Source organism: Otolemur garnettii, unplaced genomic scaffold (assembly GCF_000181295.1).
Source record: "Otolemur garnettii isolate 467f Iridium unplaced genomic scaffold, OtoGar3 scaffold00133, whole genome shotgun sequence".
NCBI classification, from domain to species: Eukaryota; Metazoa; Chordata; class Mammalia; order Primates; family Galagidae; genus Otolemur; species Otolemur garnettii.
Genome location: NW_003852528.1, coordinates 4,866,071 through 4,873,050, shown reverse-complemented (window position 1 = coordinate 4,873,050; position 6,980 = coordinate 4,866,071).

Below are 6,980 nucleotides of genomic sequence, written 5' to 3'. Positions count from 1 at the left end.
CCCCTCCGTAAAGCAGGGATGAGCACTGGAACAACAAGGGCTGTGGTGACGCAGGAGTATGTGGGTACCTGCCACTGCAGTCTCTGGGCCTGAGTCACAGCCCCACCTCCCTGGCCCCTGCCAGCCTGGGAGACCCCCACTCCCTATGCCAGGGCAGCCTTCACTCTCTTCCTGCAGTGACTGTAGGATCCACTCTGGAAAATGAATTGCTGATAAGGAAGCTTTTCAAGCAGATGTAGCTGAAGGCTCCTGGTTTTTCCCACCCCCTATCCCCAGCTGCAGGGGGCCATTGTTCCAGGTACTAGTGAGACCCATGTGGGGTCAAGAGAACAGGCACCATCCACTCAAATCTCAGAGTGATGTGGCTGGTGGCTGTAGTCCCAGCTACCTGGGAGGCTGAGGGGTTGGATTATAGGCCCCAGAATATGTTCTTGTCCTAACCCCTGGTCCTGTGAATGTGAACTCAAACTGGGGTCTTTGCAGACCTGATCAAGTCATCAGGCCATATTGGATCAGGGTGAGCCATTAGCCAGTGACTGGAGTCCCGAGGGAAAAAGAAAGTTGGACCCAAGCGGCTCCTGTGGCTCAGTGAGTAGGGCGCTGGCCCCATATGCTGAGGGTGACAGGTTTGAACCTGGCCCTGGCCAAATTGCAACAACAACAAAAAAATAGCCGGGCATTATGGCAGGTGCCTGTAGTCCCAGCTACTTGGGAGGCTGAGGCAAGAAGAAAGAGCTGGAGGTTGCTGTGGGCTGTGATGCCATGGCACTCTACCGAGGGCGACAAAGTGAGACTGTTTCTTAAAAAAGAAAAAAAGAAAGAAAGTTGGAACCAGATGCTGAGATGGACACACACAGGGAAACACCTCAGGACAGAGACTGAGACTGAGTGAGGCAGACACAGCCAAGGACTGTGGGATCCCAGCAGCCTCAAGGTAGGAGAGGGAGGGAGGACCCTCCCGTGGAGGCTTCCGAGAGGGCATGGCCCTGCCCACACCTTAACTTTGGACTCTGGATTCCAGAACTATGAGAGGATGAGTTTCTGTTGCGGCAAGCTGCGTGGTCTGTGGTCATTTGCTGTTGCCTGGAACTTACTTACAGGTTTTGTCGTTGACAGCCACAGTGCACGGGCTGCAGGGCTTGCAGCCAAGGGGTGTGATCCTGTCCTCTCCTCTGCTAGGTCCCCTCCCCGCTCCGGGTGCACCAGCTTCCCTCTGGCCCCAGGCCCAACCCCTCTGAGGGTCCCCAGGTCTCTTTCACACCTCTCACTGCTCTCACACCTCTTCAGTAAAGACTGTTGAAACTTTGACTCAGCAAACACACATGATTGGAAACTTCGCTACTCAAACCCTCAGGAGGACACGCGTAGTTCTGACAGACAACTGGATGCTGTATCAAGACCAAACCACAGCAGAAATCATTAGGCTGTGTGGCCTCCGCCCCAAAATATGCCCAGCCTCAGGTGCTACAGAAAAGTCTGGAAATGCCCTTGTGGTCTTGCTCAGTGGCCTCCATTGCTGGCCCAGAGGACTTCACCCCTGGCCCCCTAGACAGTGCTACCTGAGAAGGTGCACTCCAGAGAGCCTGGGCCGCTTACTGAGGCTCCAGGACTGGCGCCTTGGGCGGGGAAGTCCCTGACACCCTCACCTGCCTCTCAGGGATTTTACACGGATGACAGACATAAGAAGCAGGAAGATACTTGGGAAACTAGGGCTGGGAACCCGCCCTGTGGGCTTCACCATTTGCTGGAGTTTCCCCAGAAAAATAGGTTCATTGCTGACTTGAGATTCACTTTCTAAATTGAATTCTTTTTATATTTTTAAAAATAATTTTTACAAAAACCAAAATGCATTTAAATAAAATTGTTTCAAAACCCTGTTTACACGAGCCCACTTTTCCAATGTGGGGATCACAGTCTCCTGTTTATTTTGCCACATTTTTGCCTCTCTCACTGAGGTCATTGACTATTTACCGAGTACTGACACGTGAGCAGAGTTAGCCCTGGAACTCTCTTGGCCCCTACGCTGCAGCTTAACAGTTTGAATGGAACGCTTTGCAGAGCTATTTCTGGTGTGAATCTTTTTCACTGGCTCCACCTGACACAGAGCTCTGTTTCTCACCTGCTGTGTGGAAATGACAACAGGTCTGTGGGCCCCCTGGGAAAGGCCTGTGGTGAGGGTGACCCTGGGCGGGCCTCTGGGAACTGGGATTTTGGAGGGTTCCTCCACCCTAACCCTTGTGCAAACTGTGGTTGTGGGCGCCTGCTTCCCTCCTGGACTCTGGAACACTCACACACACAGTCAGAAGTTACTGGGTGACGTCCCCAGAATAGCCCTGGGTGTTGACTTTCTGAAGTGTCCTCCCCCATCCACAGCATTTCCATGTCCTCACACTTGTTGCTGGGGACAGAATGTGTACTGTGACACTCCCCAGAGAGGACTCTGTCCCTGGTGGTGGCTTTATGTCCTTTATCTGGGATAATCACAGCCGTGGGTCAGGGCAACACTTCCTGGAGTGCTGCCGATCCTTCTGGTGAATCGTCGACCAGCAGTCCTGGCAAACATGCACTACCAACGTTTTATGAACTCTGGAAATTGTGTTTTCCCTCAGTGGGATGATTCTCAGTTAGAGCCACATTTGCCATCCACTGGGCTGACAACCTTAGATCTTAATTATTTCCCATCCTGGGAGAGGGTCTGAGGTTTTGCCTTATTGATTCATGTTTCTGTTTATTCACCATCATTTATTGATTATCTTCTCTGGGCCAACCATATAACAGTAAGTAGTTATGGATAAAATGGTGAGAAAACACTCTGACTCACTGCTCCAACGTGCTGGTCCCAGAGAGGGATGATGTGGTCACACAATGCGGCCTGAGAAGAGAGGTGCATTGCTGAGGCTGGGGGCAGGCAGATCAGGATGCCTTCCTGGTAGAAGCCACAGCTGAGCCAAGATCTGACAGAGAGAAGGGTTAAGCAGGAGCGTGCAGGAGTGGTTCAGAGTGGACCAGGCCTGGCAAACAGCAGCAGCAAGATGCGAAGCAGCAGGTAGCAAGGCCCATGTCCAGGGGAAGGTGGGTGCAGCCAGAGGGTGGTTGCAGGTGGCTGGAGGGTGTGTGGGAAGCCAGAGATGGTGCAGGGCCTGGAGGTCCTGGGGAAGATTCAGGTTTATGCTGAGAGCCAAGAGCCCCGTGGGATGGTGGCAGGATGGACTTTATCTGCAGCAGGGGAGACTTTGAGGGTCTGCAGGGGGGCCCAGTTGAATGGTATCTAAATTTAGGTGTTGGAGTCCCAGCACCCCATATCTCAAGGTGTGACTGTATTCTAAGAAAGGTTAAACAAGGCGGTTGAGTCCTTATATAAAAGGAGATGTGGACACAGAGAGAAGGTGTCTGTCTATGCTTGGGGAAGGGCCTCAGAAGGAACTCACCCTGGAGGCTTTGATCTCCGACTTTCAGCCTAGGAATGAGGCCGTGAATGCCCATAGTGGAAGCCGCTGGTCTGCAGTGCTTGGCCACTGCTGCCTGAGCCAACTCGTAGGGTAGGTGTGGGGGAGAGAAGCTGTGTCCAGGCTGCATTCAGGAGGTGAAGAGGTGGTATGGGCCATGGGCCGGCAGCTGTGGGGACAGTGCCCTTTACTGCTGTGGGCCCAGGGCCCAGTTTCATGCTCAGGGCTCACAATGCACCCACCTGCCTCACTTGCACCCCCACAATGCTGCCTCTTCTCACCAGCAGCAGGTGCCCACTCCGTCTCCTACTCCCCAGCATGCACACCCCAAACAGAACAATTCAACCCTCACTTGCTCTGGAAAATGGGTGGGCCAGCTGCTTAGCTCCTGTGCAAGTGGGAATACATGAAACAGAGCAGGTGGCGTGAGTAAAATGTGCCAGAATGCGCCAAGTGCTGAGCACACATAAGCTGTTACTAGCCTATCCTCTATGAAAAAAAAAAGTGCTCCAGAACACCCTGGACCAGGTCCTGGCTGTGCCCTGGACCTGCCCAGCCCAGCAGGAGGACCCAAGAGATAGCCTGAGGCTACCCACTGTGGAGAGGAAGGTGGGAGTGCCCAGGGCAAGGACTCATCCTGGAATTTATACCCAGTCCTTGCCCTGCTCCTACTGGACATGTGTGGTCACTGGGTTACTGGGTGGGGGCCACCCCTGGCCACACATGCTGCCCTCACATCCCAAGTCCTTGGAGTCCTGGGACATACAGAGCAGTGTCCCCAAGGCCCTGCCCTACCTACCAGCTGACCTTCTTCTATGGGGATATGGTGACCCCACCTCCCGTGGGCAGGCAGCTCCCTCCAGTTTATGTGGCCTCTGTGTCATCTGGCCTACCTGCCCACCCCAGATGGCCTCCATGTCTGGTCCCTGGAAAGTGGTGGTCCCAAGCATGACTGAGGGTGGGAATCACCAGCACATGCTGGGCCCCAGCCTGGAGCTTCTGGTTTGGCAGGATGGGCCTGGGCATCTGAATTCTGGCCCCTGAGACTCTGGGTGCTCTCCCCAGCAGATAATGACCCCACGTGGGAGCACACGCTTGCCATGTGCACCTGCAGGGAGCCAAGGAGGCTGCAGCCTCGGGGCCCAGGACAGGAGGGCTCAAAGGGTGCCAGTCTGAGGTCAGAGGGCACCAAACTCTGAAGCCTGTGGTCAGGAACCCACGCTCTGTGAACTGCCAGCTGAGGACTGGAGGGGAAGGGAAAATGCCTTCGTTGCCTGGGAAACAGCGACACCTAGTGGTCAGACTGCCCACCAGCAGCACAAACGGCTTCTTTCCTCCTGATGGCACCAGTGAAAGCCGGAATGTTTAGGCAGGGCAAGAAGACGCGCCCTGTCCCTGCCCCACGCAGGCTCATCTGAGGCTTGTGTGCAAACTGTGCAGTCCAGGCATGTGAGCAGTGGACGCATCTGGACTCCCACTTCTGCCCTGAGGAATCCCGGTGGGGCAGATGGACAGTGAGAGGCAGAGACAGAAGATGGGCCCTAGAGTAGGGTGGCATGGGGGCCTTGCAGGACACCTGACACAGCTGGGCCAGGGTGGGGGTCTGATGTTCAGGAAATGCAGGGCAGAGTGAACAGTGAGTCAGAGGAGATCACCCTCACTGCATCCAGGAGGGACCCACCGTTCACAGGGACCCCAAGGCTCTGGGGGTAGGAGCAGTCCTCAGAGTGGAGCAGGCTGGCAGGTGAGGCCAGCTGGGAGGCTGAGGGCTCTGGATGGCTGCTCAGACTGACCCAAGGACAATCAGGAAGTCCCCAAGGCTAAAGCCGGAAGGGACTTGTTTGGGAGTTTGTTTTCTATCTGAGTGACTCAGAGGAAGTTCAAGTGGCCTTGGAGGGGCTCAGGGGACATGCCCAGGGTCCCTGTGCCTCTTACCATCCACTGAGCTGGCTGTGCTGTCCCCATGCCTCTGTCCAGTGGCCTGGATGCTCCCAGAACCCTCTACCCGCACCCTCCTCATCACCATCCCCACAGCATCTGGGAGGGACTTTATCAAAGGGCTCAAGCCCCTCAGGCCAACCTTCAAGCAGACCCTACACTCTCCTCTCCTTTCAGGGGACTGCTCAGAAGGCCCCTATATTTGTCCTTCTGGTCATCCTGAGGGGTCACCACACCCGCTTCCTGATAGCACTCGGCCACACTGGACCCCTCACACTCATCTACTCAGTGCCTGGCTCTGATGTCACCTGCAGTGTGAGCTTGACCAAGCTGTATGAGGTCTGGAGCCTCTGGGTCCTGGCTCCAGGAGTGAGGGTGGGAGGTGCTCCACCTAGCTCAGCTCAGCCCTGGGGCAAATGGGCAGAATCTCTTTGAGGGCAGAAACCATGGCCTTCTTGGGAGGGAGGAGCGACACCATCCCTCCACTAGGCATGCAGCACCCAGCAGCCTTCCACACCTCTCAGGTATCAGGGCTTTGCCTAGGGATTCCTGTTTTTAAGTATCTTTAGGATAAGTTAAAATTGAAATTCCTAGGCTGGGTGTGGTGGCTTTTGCCTATAATCCTAGCACTCTGGGAAGTCGAGGCAGGTGGATTGCCTGAGCAATTACAGGTTTAAGACCAGCCTAAGCCAAAGCCAGACTTTGGCTCTAAAAATAGCCAGGTTAACCCAAGTGGCTAGGGCGCTAGCCACATATACTAGAGCTGGTGGGTTTGAATCCAGCCCGGGCCTGCCAAACAACAATGACGACTACAACCAAAAAATAGCTGGGCATTGCAGTGGGCGCCTGTAGTCCCAGCTACTTGGGAGAGTGAGGCAAGAGAGTCACTTGAGCCCAAGAGTTTGAGGTTGCTGTGAGCTGTGATAGCACAGCACTCTACCATGGGTGACAAAGTGAGACTCTGTTTCAAAAAAAAAAAAAAAGAAAGATTGAAATGCCTTAGACGCAGAGCAGCAGGCAGGGACCTCCTTGCTCCTGGCTCTAGGCTTATCCGTGTTGGGATCTTGCCGTCCTGCTGCTTTTCTCAGGCCCCTGCCCCACTTTTACACGTATAATTTTGCTGAAGATTTTGAGACAAATCCCAAATATTATTTTATCCATTTTCTAATAAAATGGGCATTTTCTTTGCCATTATCATATTTAAAAAAACTAAAAGTGATTCTTAAATGTCATCTAATAGCCTGGCCATTATCCCAATTTTTCCAGTTGTCTAAAAAATATCCTAAAAAGCTAGTTTGTTAGGCCAGGGGCAGTGGGTCACACTTGTAATCCCAGCACTCTGGGAGACTGAGGCAGGTTGATCACTTGAGCTCAGGAGTTTGAGATCAGCCTGAGCAGGAGTAGAGACCCCATCCCTGCTAAAAATAGAAAAACTAATGGTATGTTATGGTGGGCGCCTGTAGTACCAACTACTCAGGAGACTGAGACAAGAGGATCATTGAGCCTAAGAGTTTGAGGTTGCTGTGAGCTATGATGACATTGCACATACCCCCGGTGACTGAGTTAAACTCTGTCTCAAAAAAAAAAAAAAAAAAA